We start from the raw sequence: 15,527 nt of genomic DNA on the forward strand, positions 1-15,527 counted from the left end.
CATGAGGCATTGTAAAACTCTGACATTCACAGACATGACTAGGCATGATGTGAATCGTAGTTCCTGAACAACTGGAGGGCCATAATTTGAAGACCCCTGGAGAGTGTGGCTGCATCCAGAGGCAGTGTTTAGCTGCCTCTGAATACTATGAATGTTCTGCAAATATGTGCCCATATGTATGCAGCCCTATATGTTTATACTGAATACTTACACGTGTATTTTTCTCCCATTTCCCCACAATCATCAATATTTTTTAGTGTTACATTACTGATTCACCTTTCACTCCCCCTCAATGTCCACTTGCTCAAGATACAATACCGCATGTTTGATTTCTGTCCCCTGTCAATATTTGTCTGTGCTGATGATTAACTAGGGGTGATTGCAGACCACAGTAGTGCTGCCCACTGGTAGTGCTAAGGTACATGAATTACACATATAGGAACAGTGACTAAAGAGCCTACCTCAAGACCCTCCATAGCACTCCCACTAAGGTATGTATGGATTACATCTATAAATTGGTAATTCTATGATATCATTCCTGGGGATTTAAAGCATGGTTTACCTGGCACAGACACATTAGGCTGAACATGTAGCATTTAATCCTAAAGTTTATAGGTACAGCATTATATGTGTCTACTTTGGTATATCTATATATATATATTTTTTTTTTTTAATAAAGTAGTGCAGAAAACAATTAAGATTTGCAGATTTCAGAAACATATAACATGCAATGAGAGTTCCATTAGTGAAAAAGGAATTCTGTTTGGTTGCTAAGGACACTGTTCTTTGTACACTGCCTTATACTAATACTAATGGATAATAAAGACTGATGGTGCATCTCATTACTGTTTGCTTTCATGTCCTGACCTCTGCTGCTTTTTCATAATTTAACAAGATGCCATTTCCAAAAATAGAATCCTAATCCTAAAGGATTTGAGAATCCTTCAGGATTATATTTTATTTTTATTTTTAGGACATTGCTATTAGATCTGTTAACAGCACCTTAACCACTTGCTGACTAATTCACCCCTTTTTTGCCCAGGCCAATGTTCAGTTTTTAGCGCTGTCACATTTTGAATGATAATTGCGCAGTCACGTAACACTAGCCAAGCAAACTTTTTTTATTATTTTTTGAGACCGATAGAGCTTTCTTTTGGTGGTATTCAAAAACCACTGTGTTTTTTGTTTTTTGCTAAACAAATGAAAAAAGACCAAAAATTTTGAAGAAAAAGTTTCTGTGATAAAATCTTTTAAATAAGTAATTTTTCTCCTTCACTGATGTGCGCTGATGAGACTGCGCTGACGGGCACAGAGTGTCGGTACTGATGAGGCTGCACCGATAGATGGCAATTATAGGCATCACTGATGGGCACTGACAGGCATCACTGATGGGCACTGACAGGCATCACTAATGGGCACTAACAGGCATCACTGATGGGCACTGACAGGGACCACTGATGGGCACTGACAGACATCACTGAAGGGCACTGACAGGCATCACTAATGGGCACTAACAGGTATCACTGATGGGCACAGATTGGCAGCACTTGTGGGCACTGTTGGGGCTGCACTGATCATCAGGACACTGATGATGAGTGCCCTTATTATCAGTGTAGATGTCCCCTGTGTGGATTTCCTGGTTATTGGCTCTCCTCTCCTCACGCACTTGCAACATGAGAAGAGGACTTCCAATAACCAGCAAATCCTATTTACATTGTGATCAGCTGTGATTGGACACAGCTGGTCACATAGTAAAGAGCTGCTGTGATTGGCTCTTTATACCGATCTGTGATCAGCTGTATCTGACGGACACGGCGATCACAGATCCATGCATATGAGTGCCACAGGGGGCGCGCAGAAAGTGCGATCACGGCAGGATGTCCATAGACACCCTCCTAGTAATGTGAGGCCACGCTGTAGCTGTCTTTCGACTATAGTGCAGGACAGAGGCGTAACTAGAACCTTCAGGGCCCTGATGCAAGAAACCATGAAGGGCCCCCCAGACCCCTGGCCGGGGCCCTTACCTTCAAGCCCAGGGCTCTTCCCACTAATCCTGGGGCTCTTTACACTCATTGCATGGCCTTTTATTATGGTCCTTTCACAGGTTCTGCAGTGGGCCCCCTTCCTGCAATCTTGTGGGCCCCCTTCCTGCAATCTTGGGGCCTCCCCACAGTGGTGCAATGCCAGGGTCCGGTCGCAAGTGTGACCTTTGCGATCCTGGAAGTTCACCCACTGGTTTGCTACCGGGCCCCCTGGAGCATGGGGCCCGGTAGCGATTGCAACCCCTGCAACCCCTGTAGTTACGCCCCTGGTGCAGGAGGGAGGTGGTTAAAGTAAAACCATCATGAGAAAAATAAGGGAATCTGCCATTGATAGTCTCCTTTTGAAAATGCTAAGTGACTGACTTATCCTTCCACACTTTTTGAGTCAGAAAGCCTTAGGCCTTGTTCAGATGGGCATTGACACCCATACTGCATGCAGGCTGCCTTTGCTTTTGTGCCTGCATAGGCTGCATTAACCCCAAGCTGTTTGCAGACAGCCTATAAAAGGTAGATGCAGACACACGGACATAGCCTTATGTCAAAGTTTGCAGTCTTGCTGTGCTAGTGATTCTAAGCAATGGTCAATGGCAGTGACAGCCAGGCAACTAGCATTTTTTTTTTATAAAAAGACAGAAATTGAAACCGCCATATTCTTTAGTAAAGGTATCTTTTAAAAACTGTTGACAGAAAACACAACAAAAGATTACGCTGCCCTAGAGTTCTGGAACAATTTCACAATATGTATTCTTTTCATGCGTTTTGTAATCATCTCATCCTAAACTTACACAATGGACAGCGCCATAAACAAATATTATATGGAACAGAATCAACAGTAAGTTTAGCTTCTATAAACAAGGTATGTGTTTTGTAAAACTCCTTTTACATTACACGGCACGATTTTGCCACAAATGTAAATTGCGCAAACAGAATCACGGGGACGCCTGTCGCCCAAAATAAATTCTTTCTTTGGACAACAGGCGTCCTGCGATTCTGTGTTTATGATTTTACCGTGATTGTCGCCCCACGATTGTGCAGCGTTTTTGGGGGCAATTTCTAAGTGACAGAAATCGCACGGCCATCCCATGATTTGCCGTGATTCTGGATCGCAGGCAGAATCGTGGTGATTCTGCCCAAGATCCGGGACACCAATATTTGAATGGAGCCTAAGTTTAACCACTTGCCTACTGTGCACTTAAACACCCTTCCCATCCAGGCCAATTTTCAGCTTTCAGTGCTCTCACACTTTGACTGACAATTGCGCGGTCATGCTACACTGTACCCATATGAAATTTTTATAATTTTTTTCACACAAATAGAGCTTTCTTTTGGTGGTATGTAATCACCTCTGGGTTTTTTATTTTTTACAAAAAAAAAGAATAAAGACAGAAAATTTTGAAAAAAAAAAAAGTTTTTCTTATTTTCTGCGAGTAAATTTTGAAAATAAATTTTCTCCTTCACTGATGTGCGCTGATGAGGCGGCACTGATGGGCACTGATAGGCTGCACTGATGGGCACTGATGAGGTGGCACTTATGGGCACTGATGAGGTGGCACTTATGGGCACTGATGAGGTGGCACTTATGGGCACTGATGAGGAGGTACTAATATGCCGCACTGATGAGCACTGATAGGCGGCATTGATAGGCGGCACTGATAGGCGGCACTGATAGGTGGCACTGATAGGCGGCACTGATGAGCACTGATAGGCGGCACTGCTGGGCACTGAGAGGTGGCACTGCTGGGCACTGAGAGGCGGCACTGATAGGCGGCACTGATGGGCACTGGCGGATGGCACTAATGGACACTGACGGGTGGCACTGCTGAGCACTGATGGGCGGCACTGATGAGCACTGATGGGCAGCACCATCAGTGCCCACACTCAGTGCCCATAGTGCTGCCAGTCAGTGCTCATCAGTGCCTAGATGAGCAGGCACTGATGGGCACTGACTGGCAGCACTATGGGCACTGATTGTGGGCATTGATGGCGGGCACTGTGGGCACTGATGGGGGGGCAATTTGTGTATTTTTTTACCTTTAGTAATCAGGGCACTGGTGATCAGTGCCCTGATTACATTCCTGTGTGTCCCCGGCTCTGTGAGGCTCCTCCTCCTTCCTCACACTGCAGGCTCTGTGTGAGGAAGGAGCGCCGGCGATGAGAGATGATCTCATATGTTTACATATGAGATCATCTCTCATTGGAAGGCTTGATCACGTGGTGAATGGCCGCTGTGATTGGCCATTCACCACGATCTGTGATCGGCTGTGTCCAAGTTACACGGCCGACACAGATTCTCCCCGATGCGCGCTCGCGGGAGCGCGGGGAGAGTCTTTCTGGGAGGCCGTTTAAAAACGGCCTCCCGAAAATTCAAGTCCGCGCTGCAGCCGTATATAGGCTGTAGCGCGGATGGCAGGAAGTTAAATGAGCTAATTGCATCAAAACAAAAGGTGTTTGAAGCATGTCTAAACCTAAAACCAAAACATTTTTTTTAAATTACAGCTTACCAATTACTAGATGTGGTGGCTGCTTTGGTTTTCAGTTATTAGGCATTGGGCCTAATGTGGGTCTGCCATGGTCACCGGTATCACCTTCAGCCCATTTAAGCTGAATACCCAAGTGTGAGATTTGAGTTGAAGACCATTTGGTTTGTTTTGTTTATTTTATATTGGGAATAGGAGAAGGGAATGAGTGGGATACTCCTCTGGCTCAACTAGGTACAAAATGGGACACTTGAAGAAAAATGCCTTTCAGCGCTGTCTTGATGCTGGCTGGGGGCCGACCATCGCTTGCTGGGGCTTCAGAAATACTGACTTGCTGCACTGTACTTGAAACTTGGACTTCTGACACTCTCGTTAGCTCAAAAATCCTGGACTGTTATTAGAACTGACTTCTGACACTCTGGGTAGCTCAAAAGTCCTGAACACTGCTCCCTTCAGTCCTTCCTGACTAAGGTAGCTTCTGTAAACTGCTTTTGCTACTGCAACTCTCAACACTGTACACGCTGTACACTTAACTCTTCAGGGCCCACACACTGGCACCCTCTCTATACTTCAGGGTCCATGCACTGGCACCCCCTTTACTCTTCAGGGTCAACACTGGCACCCCCTTTACTCTTCAGGGTCAACACTGGCACCCCCTTTACTCTTGCTCCTGCACCGGCTAGCTAGCTCCTGGATCCCTATGACCTTCTCTGGAGTGGTCCCCTCTCACCAGGCAGACCCCCCAGGGGCAGTTTGCAGTACTCACAAACTGGGAATGCTTTCCTGAAACTGGACCCATCTCAGCTCCACTGGTCCTCTGCACCGCATCCTCTCTGCAGCTCAGCTCAGCCTTCTGTCCCCTCTCACTAGGCAAGCCACCTGGGACACCCGATTCATCTGACAGGAGGAGAGACAGCCGCACTCTCCCTCCTGGGACTCTGCTTCCCGCCAAAGATGCTGCGTCAAGTGCTCCCCTCAAACTTATACAGACTCCCAGAATGCTGTGCGACAGAATCTGCCTTGCTGGGGTATATACAGGCCTGAGTGAACCATTGGCTGGTTTTCCTCCACTGCCCAATGAGTACCCTATCATTATGTACAGTGGGGAGACTCCCCAGTCCCAATAGGCACACCTGGGAGACATGACAGCCCAGCTGAAAAGCATGGCCCTGCTGTTAAGCAGACAAGGCTCACTATACTTTACCTAGCACCTACCTTGTAGGGTGCTACATTTATTTGTTTATCAGATGACAGAGTAGCAGGTGGACATACAAGAGTGATCAACCCAGTGCAGGAATAAGTAGCAGTAGTCTTAAGAGCTAGCAATCTAGATATGCAGATGTGATAAATAGTCTTTACTATGCAGAGCTAGATAGTGTAAGCTTAGTATAAGTTTATAGAGGGTTCCCCTGCGGGGTACTTAGCACTAATAGCAATACAGCCGAAGGTTGGTTCAGGAGGAGCGGATGATCCGGAAGCGGGATGCAGGGATCAGCGCAGCGAGGTTCCGTCAGCGAGGTATGCTTGCAAGCACGAAAGCTTCAAGCCAAGTTAGCATCCAGGTAAGGGTGTTTGAACGAACACATGTGAGTGAGAACCGGCGCTTTAAATAGCCATCTAGTCCGGCGCTGAGTGATGACAGCTTCAGTCTTAAAGGTGTATGCGCACCTTTCCAAAAGAGAATGGTGGGGCGCATACACTTGTGAAAAGAGTAATTTAGGGTACCAAAGGTACCGGAACATTACAATACCCCCCCCCTTAAGGCCGGCTCCTGAAGGCCTCTGGAGCTGGTTTGTCTGGGTATCTCGCATGAAAATTGCGGATTAATCTAGGGGCATGTATTTCAGAGGTGTTTAGCCAGGTGTCGTCTTGGGGCCCATAGTTCTTCCATCTAACCAAGTACTGAAGTCTTCTTCTGTAGATACGAGAATCCAGAATCTCTTTTATCTCGTATTCTTCTCCACCTTCAACTTGTACAGGAGGCGGAGGTGGAATATTAGGCCTTATTCCGTGGTCCGGAACATGGGGCTTCAGTAGCGACACATGGAAAATGGGATGGATTTTTAGGTCTATTGGCAATGTAAGCTGTACTGCAGCTTTTCCAATAAGTTTTTTGATTGGGAAAGGTCCCAAGAACAGAGGTCCAAGCTTTTTGCTAGGGATCTTCAGTCTTAAATTTTTTGTTGAGAGCCAAACGAGGTCCCCGATAGTGTACTGTGGAGAAGGTCTTCTGCAAAGATCATAGTACTTCTTTTGTTGACTGTGAGCGTGTGCAATGGTAGTATTTAATAAACCCAGAGAATCCTTTATTTGGGTAAGATAGTCTGAGGCTACTGGGTTGTTTGAAGGAAGGATGCGTGGTGGAAGAATAGAGGGATGAAACCCATAGTTCAAGTAGAACGGACTCTGCTTGGTTGTACTGTGGGTTGCGTTGTTGTAGGCAAATTCTGCCAGAGGGAGAAGATCCACCCAATCATCCTGTTGGTAAGAAGTGTAACAACGTAAATACTGCTCGATGCATTGGTTGACTCTTTCAGTCTGTCCGTTGGTCTGCGGATGGTAAGGAGAAGTGAGCTTCCGCTCGATCCGTAGTATGTGACATAGTTCTTGCCAGAACTTAGAAATAAATTGGGATCCACGGTCAGACAGAAGAGTTTTTGGGATACCATGTAATCTAAAGACATGTTTCATCAGGAGTTCTGCCGTTTGTTTGGACGAAGGTAGTCTGCGAATAGCAATGAAATGTGCCATCTTTGTCAGATGGTCCACTGACACCAAGATGGTATTAAATCCTTTGGAAAGAGGCAATTCTACGATGAAGTCCAAGGACAAAACTTCCCATGGAGTTTGGGGTATTGGTAGACTGCATAGTAGACCGGATGGTCTCGTAGTGTCAATTTTGGACCTGGCACAGACATTGCATGAAGAGACGAATTTTTGTATAGATGTTTTCATGTCAGGCCACCAGAATTGCCGGGAAATCAAATTAAGAGTCTTTGTCATACCCATATGTCCTGCCATAGGCACATCATGAGATAATTCCAAGATCTTGGTGCGTAGGGTAGGTGGTATGTAAAGTTTGTCGTTGTAGTAGAGGAAGCCTTCTGCATCAGTATTTAGTTGTGGTGGGGGTGAATCCAAACTTATACCATGCAAAACCTCTTCCTTCAAGGAACGGACAACTCCAATAATGCGTTTGTGAGGTATTATAGGAACGGAAGGGATTTCAAAGTAGTTTTCTTCAGTTAGTCGTGATAGTGCATCCGCCTTTTTGTTTTTATCTGCAGGTGTGTAAGTCACTAGGAAGTTAAACCTTAGAAAGAATAGTGACCATCGTACCTGTCGGTGCGAGAGAGTTTTGCTAGTCTGAAGATATTGGAGGTTTTTATGGTCCGTGTATATAATTATTGGTAATTGGGTGCCTTCGAGTAAATGTCGCCAATTCTCCAGAGCCAATTTTATAGCAAGCAGTTCCTTTTCACCCACGGGGTAATTTATCTCGGGACTGCTTAGGGATTTAGAAAAAAAGGCGACTGGATGAAGTGGTGAAGTGTGGGTTGGTCGTTGGGAGAGTATTGCTCCTACTGCCATGTTTGACGCATCTACCTCCAGAATGTATTGGAGGGATGGGTCTGGATGGCGTAATATGGGAGCGGAAGTAAACCTTGTCTTTAACAAGTGAAAAGCTTTATTGGCTTCTTCTGACCATTTGAATGGTTTTTTTATGCTAGTGAGCTGTGTGAGGAGTCTCACAATAGCAGAAAAGTTTTTAATGAACTTCCTGTAGAAATTTGAAAATCCCAGGAATCGCTGTAGCGCCTTGCGTGTGGTTGGTGTAGGCCAATCCTGAATGCAGGATATTTTACTCATGTCCATCTCGATTCCTGTTTTGGATATGATGTAGCCTAGAAAGAGTACCTCGTCTTTATGAAACAAGCATTTCTTCAGTTTCACATAAAGGTTATGTGCAAGCAATCTCGATAGTACAAGTCTTACATGTCTTATGTGTTCAGACAGGGATCGTGAATATATAAGTATATCGTCCAGATATACCACAACACAGACATCTAGTAAGTCTTTAAAAATATCGTTTATAAATCGTTGGAAAACTGCAGGGGCGTTGCATAGGCCGAATGGCATCACAAGATATTCGAACAATCCGTATCTGGTTCTGAATGCAGTCTTCCACTCGTCTCCATCACGGATTCGAATGAGATTGTATGCTCCTTTCAGGTCCAATTTTGAAAAATAGGTAGCTCCACGCACCTGCTCAATGAGCTCAGGGATAAGCGGTAGAGGATAGCGATCTTTTATTGTGATAGCATTCAATTTCCTGTAGTCGATGATAGGTCTGAGACTTGAGTCCTTATTGCGAACAAAAAAGAGTCCTGCTGCTGTGGAAGAAGTGGAAGGTCTAATAAAACCTTTTTCCAAATTCTCATCCAAATAGGTTTTGAGATGGGAAAGTTCATCCTGTGAAAGAGGATAAACATGACCGAACGGCAATTTGCTATTTGGGAGTAGATCAATGCTACAATCATAGTCTCGATGAGGAGGTAATGCTTGAGCATTTTTCTCAAGAAAAACCTCAGAAAGATCCTGATAACATAGTGGTGCAATCTCATCTGTCACCATAGACAGAATCTTCCCGGAAGACGGGAGGTTACACGTATCCTCGCAATAGCAAGAGAGGAAGGCCAAGGACCGTTCCTTCCAATCTATGGTTGGTTGGTGTGTGTGTAACCAGGGAAGTCCCAACACAATGGGAAAGTGGGGTGAAGATATTAAATCGAAGGTAGTAGTCTCCCTATGAGACTCGTTAATAGTGACTAGAAGTGCTTGTGTCTGATCGGTGATTGGACCAGAGGATAATGGAACACCGGTAATAAGACTTACTGAGACAGGTTTAAGTTTAGAAATAATAGGAATTTTATTTGAAGCAGCAAAACATATATCAATATAATTTCCACAAGATCCTGTGTCAATCATGGCCTTAGTAGTAATCCTGTTCTGGTCCCACTGTAATGTCAAACAAACAAAAATGTAAGGGTTAGTGAATGAAGTTGTCAATCCCCCTAGGAGGACATGTGAACACTCACCCTTCTTTTTGTTGACTAGGGGACAGACATTTATCTTGTGATCCGGGGATGCACAGTACAAGCAGAGATTTTCATATCGTCTTTTGGCTTTTTCCATAGTTGGTAGCGGTGGGCGTATGGTTCCTACCTCCATAGGAACGGGGTTAACGGCCGGAATCCGAGAGGAAACGGATAATGGCATTCCCATTTTCTCAGCCTTTCTTTCTCGTAGTCTTCTATCTATGGTAATACTGAGTTGTATTAATGCATCCAGGGTTTTTGGTAGATCCGCTCGGGCGAGCTCGTCCTTAACGGCTTCTGATAGGCCAAGCCTAAATTGGGTTTTCAGAGATGCATCATTCCATTCTGAATCAAGGGTCCATCTCTTGAATTCCGCGACAAAGTCTTCTACAGGCCTCCTTCCTTGTTTCAAGGATCTTAATTGAAGATCGGCAGTACTCTGCCTATTGGGGTCATCATATAGGCTAGTGAGTTCTGCTAGGAACAAGGCATAGGAGTTGAGAAGCTGGTAGTTTTTCTCAAAAAGAGAGTCTGCCCAGGCTCGAGGATCGCCTGTTAGGTAAGAAATAATAGTACAAACCTTAATGTGATCAGTAAGGTAGGTACGAGGTTTTAGCAAAAAAAGTAACTCACATGCGTTTTTAAATTCGCGAAATTTTTTGCGATCGCCTGTAAATACCAAAGGGGGATTTATCTTGGGTTCAGGGGACTGAGCAGAGGTAAGTTGTGTCAGTCTAATTACCTGCTGCGACAGAGCCTGATTGTCTTCTTTTAATTCAGCAAGTGCGTGTATTAACGCAGTTACTTGCTGTTTTAATTGTGTCACCTGAGTGGTTATTTCTGCTGAATCCATTTGTGGGCTCGTTCAATCTGTAACGCTCCTGCGTTTCATGTATGGTGTGGATTTTCAGCTGCAGAAATATTCCACTTCAGTAGTCATGTAAGAGAGATGCTGAGATACCATTCCCAACCTGTCAGGGCACAAACACCAGGAGAAGGGCTCTAGGACCCAGCAGCGCTATCAGCACTTTGGCAGGAGAAGGACTTTGATACTATCACGTACCTGGTGCTAGAGGCCAATGGAGAGAGAGGGCTTCCCTTGCGGCTAAGTTCCAGACCCCCCTGAGGATGAGAACAGGAGAGGTCAGGCCCAAAGTAGCACGGGTCGCCTGCTGGATTGTGTGCAGGAGGATCCAGAGTACAGCTGGAGTGCTGGAGTGGAATCAGCAGACAGGTGGCGCCCGTGAGGTGTTTGCAGGACTTGGATAATGCTGAGACTGGAACGTGGTCGGGTGGATAGCCAAGATCAGGAGCCAGGTGGATATCAGAGCAAGCGTGGTCAGGTGGATAGCCGAGATCAGGAGCCAGGTGGATATCAGAGCAAGCGTGGTCAGGTGGATAGCCGAGGTCAAACACAGGAAGCAATCAGGAGACAGGTCAAGGACAAGCCGGGTTGGTAACAGGAGACAGGAACTGGAATATCACAGGGATAACACACTGGAGGAGCTGAAGATCAACCAGCAACTAAAATCACTGGCAGGTTTCCTTAAATAGGCCCAGGTAAATTGCTGGTAGTGCTGCTGGGTCCTAAAGTCCTTCTCCTGCCAAAGTGCTGATAGCGCTGCTGGGTCCTAGAGCCCTTCTCCTGGTGTTTGTGCCCTGACAGTGCCCCCCCCTGACGGGCAGCCTCCGGATGCCTATTTGAGAAATTTTCTCTGGGTATTTGTCCTTAAACTCTTGGAGGAGTCTGGGGGCATGTACATTGGCTTCGGGTTCCCATGAGCTTTCTTCGGGTGGATACCCTTTCCATTTAATTAAGAATTGGGTTTGTCTCCCTCTCTTCCTGCAGTCCAGGATTGCTTCCACCTCGAATTCTGTGTCCTCACCAATCGTCACTGGCGGTGGAGGTGGCTCCACTCTCCCTGGAAATGGATCTGGAACAGTTGGTTTAAGCAAGGAGGTGTGAAAAACCGGATGGATCCTATATGAGTCAGGCAAAGATAGTTCGTAAGCCACTGGGTTAATTTCCCGTTTGATCTGAAAAGGCCCAATATACCTTGGCCCTAGCTTCCGTGAAGGGCAGGCCAATTTCAGGTTGGCAGTAGACAGCCACACTTTGTCCCCAACCTTGAAGGAAGGATTTCCCCTCCGTTTCCGATCAAAGTGTTTTTTGTAATCCACTTGGGCTTTCTGTATGGACTCCCGGAGGACCTGATAATTGTTTTGAATAAAAACAAGTCTGTCCTGCAAGGTGGGTACAGAAGTTTCAGGCATAATTTCAGGCAGGGCAGCAGGGTGGAATCCATAATTAGCCCAGAATGGGGACTGATTTGTAGCTGAATGGACAGAGTTATTATAGGCAAATTCCGCCAGCGGAAGCAGGGATGCCCAGTCATCTTGGGAAAAAGCTGAAAAGCAGCGGAGGTATTGCTCGAGGGTTTGGTTAGTACGCTCCGTTTGCCCATTACTTTGGGGATGGTAGGCAGATGATAAGCAGAGTTCCACTTCCAAGGCTTTACAAAGGGCTCTCCAAAACCTAGAGGTGAATTGCACCCCCCGATCCGAAACAATGTTCTTCGGTAGTCCATGAAGTCTTATGATCTCCTTGATAAACATGTGAGCGGTTTCCGCTGCAGAGGGAGTACCAATCATTGGTATGAAGTGGGCCATTTTTGATAATCGGTCTACCACAACAAGGATGGTCGTGAATCTTTCAGAGGGAGGAAGATCAACAATAAAATCCATAGAAATCATTTCCCAGGGGCGATTAGGGATAGGCAAGGGTCTTAATAAACCCCAGGCTTTGACTTTGTCACTTTTGCTACGTAGACATATGGTGCATGACTTGACGTAGGATCTACAGTCCCGACTGAGGTTAGGCCACCAAAAGGACCGCTGAATGAGCTCGTTAGTTTTACGGGCCCCAAAGTGCCCTGCAAGTCGGTGGTCGTGGAATGCCCTGAGAACCAGAGACCTAGCTTCTTGAGGTACAAAGATTTTGTCCTGGTGCCAAAGTAATCCACCCTGCCTCCTTAACGAGTCATGTTCGGATTCGGGGCACGATACAGAAGCTTGTTCAATGGATGCCTTTAGGTTAGGTTGAATCAGCAAAAAATTTTGGGCAGATAAGATAGTGCTTGGAGGAGCACATTCAGCAGATTCGGGGAACATCCTGGACAGGGCATCGGCTTTCCCATTTTTGGAACCTGGGCGGTATGTCAAGTGGAAATTAAATCTCGAAAAGAATAAGGCCCACCTGGCTTGTCGAGGTCTTAGGCGTTTTGCAGATCTTAAATATTCCAAATTTTTGTGATCTGTGAAGATCATAATTGGATGGTTAGCGCCCTCCAGGAGGTACCTCCATTCTTCGAGAGCGACTTTAATTGCCAGGAGTTCTCTGTCACCCACGTCATAGTTTCTTTCGGCCTGATTCAGCTTCCTGGAGCAATAGGCTACTGGGTGGAGCAGGGCCTTTGGGCCCTGACGCTGCGAGAGCACGGCTCCCGTAGCTACTTCGGATGCATCCACCTCAAGGACAAAGGGAAGAGCTGGGTCAGGGTGTTGCAACACTGGAGCAGAGGTGAAGAGAGCCTTCAGTTTTTCGAAAGCCGCTTGAGAATCTTGGTTCCAGGAGAAGCGTGAGTGCAGGCGAGTGAGCTGGGTGATCGGGGCAATAATAGTTGAGAAATTCCGAATAAATTTCCTATAAAAATTAGCGAAGCCCACAAACCTCTGGACCCCTTTCTTGTCAGAAGGTGCAGGCCACTCCAAGATTGCTGATACCTTCTGAGGATCCATGGAAATCCCTTTCGTGGAGATTATGAGTCCTAAGAACTGGATAGATTGTTTCTCGAACTCACACTTTTCTGCTTTAGCATATAAGCCATGGGTTCTTAAGGTCTTTAACACTTTTCTGACGTGCTCTCGATGGAGTTCAAGCGAGGCTGAGAAAATTAGTATGTCGTCCAGATAGACGATTAAGAACAGGTCAAGGTATTCTCTGAAAATATCATTCACAAAATGTTGGAATGTGGCGGGGGCATTACATAGCCCGAAGGGCATCACAAGGTACTCAAAGTGACCAAAGCGTGTTCGGAAGGCGGTCTTCCACTCATCACCTTCCCTAATACGAACCAGGTTATAGGCCCCCCGCAAGTCCAACTTCGTGAAAACCTGGGCTGTTCGGAATCTTTGGAATAACTCAGGGACGAGAGGGAGTGGGTATCTGTTCTTGATAGTAATTTTATTAAGGTCCCTATAGTCAATGCATGGTCTGAGAGAACGATCCTTCTTCTCGACGAAGAAAATGCCAGCTCCAGCAGGTGACGATGAAGGGCGGATGAATCCTTTGGCAAGGTTTTCATCTATATATTGTCGGAGGGCCTCCAGCTCCACTTCGGATAACGGAAAGATGCGCCCAAAGGGGACTTCTGCTCCAGGTAGCAACTCAATTGGGCAGTCGTAGGACCGATGTGGGGGCAAGGCATCGGCACCTTTTTTGTCAAACACATCAAGGAAGTCAAGGTAGGCTGAAGGAACAGCATGACAGGGATCCGGTGTAGGTTGAACGGAGAGACACACTGAAGAGTTGACAGGCGTGGGGACGCCACAGTGTTGCTGACAATAGGAAGATGAGAAGATGATTTCTCCCTTGGGCCAGTCAATTTGCGGGTTGTGGGCCCGTAGCCAGGGTATCCCTAGGATGGCTGGGAAAATAGGAGACCTGATGACATCAAAGCGGAGGAATTCCCGATGGCCTGCTTCTGTTGTGGCAAGGACAGGGATAGTCTCCTGAGTGACTGGTCCAGAGCTAGGAGCAGTGCCATCTGCTAAATGTACATCAAGTCTTTGTTCCTTCAGTTTCAGGGGTATGCGCAAGTTCTTGGCTAGGTTGATATCCAGGAAGCAACTACAGGCTCCAGAGTCAATGATCGCCTGCAGCTTTACTTCCTTTCCATCCACCTGCAGAGAGATGGGGAGAATTAAATGAGTGGATATAGTCCCAGACAACTGAAGGTAAGAGGGGCGTGGAAGGCTGGACTTCCTTGGGCGAACAGGACAACTGCGAAGGAAGTGGCCCGAAGTCCCACAGTAGAGACACAAGTTATCCTGTCGTCTGCGTGCTCTCTCTTCAGGGGTTAAAGCAGGGCGGAGTAGGCCAGTTTGCATGGGTTCCCCATCGGACATATTCATGGACTGGGGAATAGAGGCTGGGAGTGTTGGTCCTGGGACCTTTGGCATTATCCATGTGGGTCGAAGGGTCTGAGTGCGTTCGGACCTTCGCTCCCGCAGCCGTCGGTCTAGTTGGATAGAGACTTGGATGAGACTTTCTAGTGAGGCGGGAGCCTCAATCCTAGCCAACTCGTCCTTGAGAGACTCAGATAAGCCTTGCCGGAACTGGTATTTTAGGGCGGCATCATTCCACCCAGTATCAGCTGACCACTTGCGAAATTTCACAATGTAATCCTCCACAGGTCGTCTGCCTTGTACAAGAGCATGAAGGGCCGACTCTGCGGTGGCCGTCCGTTGTGGATCATCATATAAGGTAGCCATAGCTTCAAAGAAGGTGAAAACTGAATCCAGGACTGAGTTCTTTTGCTCAATGAGATTATGAGCCCAGGACTGTGGCTCATCAGATAAGAGTGAAATGATGAAACCCACCTTGACAGTCTCAAGAGAAAAAGTCCTTGGTTGCAGGGCAAAGTAAAGGTCACAAGCATTTTTGAAAGCTCTGAATTTCCGTCGGTCACCTGAAAAGCGATCGGGAGTGGGAACTCTGGGCTCCGGAGGGGGTAAACCCATAGCAGGTGCGGCTGTAGCAGAACAACTGAGAGGGTGAAGGCGTCCTTCCAGCTGAAAGTAGCCATCTTGTAAGCTCTGGACTGCTTGTGTAAGAACTGTAATCTGCT

At 46.5% G+C, this 15,527-nt stretch overlaps 1 protein-coding gene across 1 annotated transcript in view; it reads left to right on the forward strand.

The window, feature by feature from the left end:
* Positions 1–347: 347 nt before the first annotated feature.
* The window catches only part of LOC309549278 (coagulation factor X-like), a 104,385-nt gene continuing 89,205 nt past the window's right edge, over positions 348–15,527 (forward strand). The window contains exon 1 of the mRNA XM_082249422.1: positions 348–491. The gene's annotated coding sequence lies outside the window, so the exon portion shown is untranslated. The remainder of the gene's footprint in view (positions 492–15,527) is intronic.

This window comes from Pelophylax lessonae (genome assembly GCF_965119305.1).
Source record: "Pelophylax lessonae genome assembly, chromosome: 3".
NCBI lineage: Eukaryota > Metazoa > Chordata > Amphibia > Anura > Ranidae > Pelophylax > Pelophylax lessonae.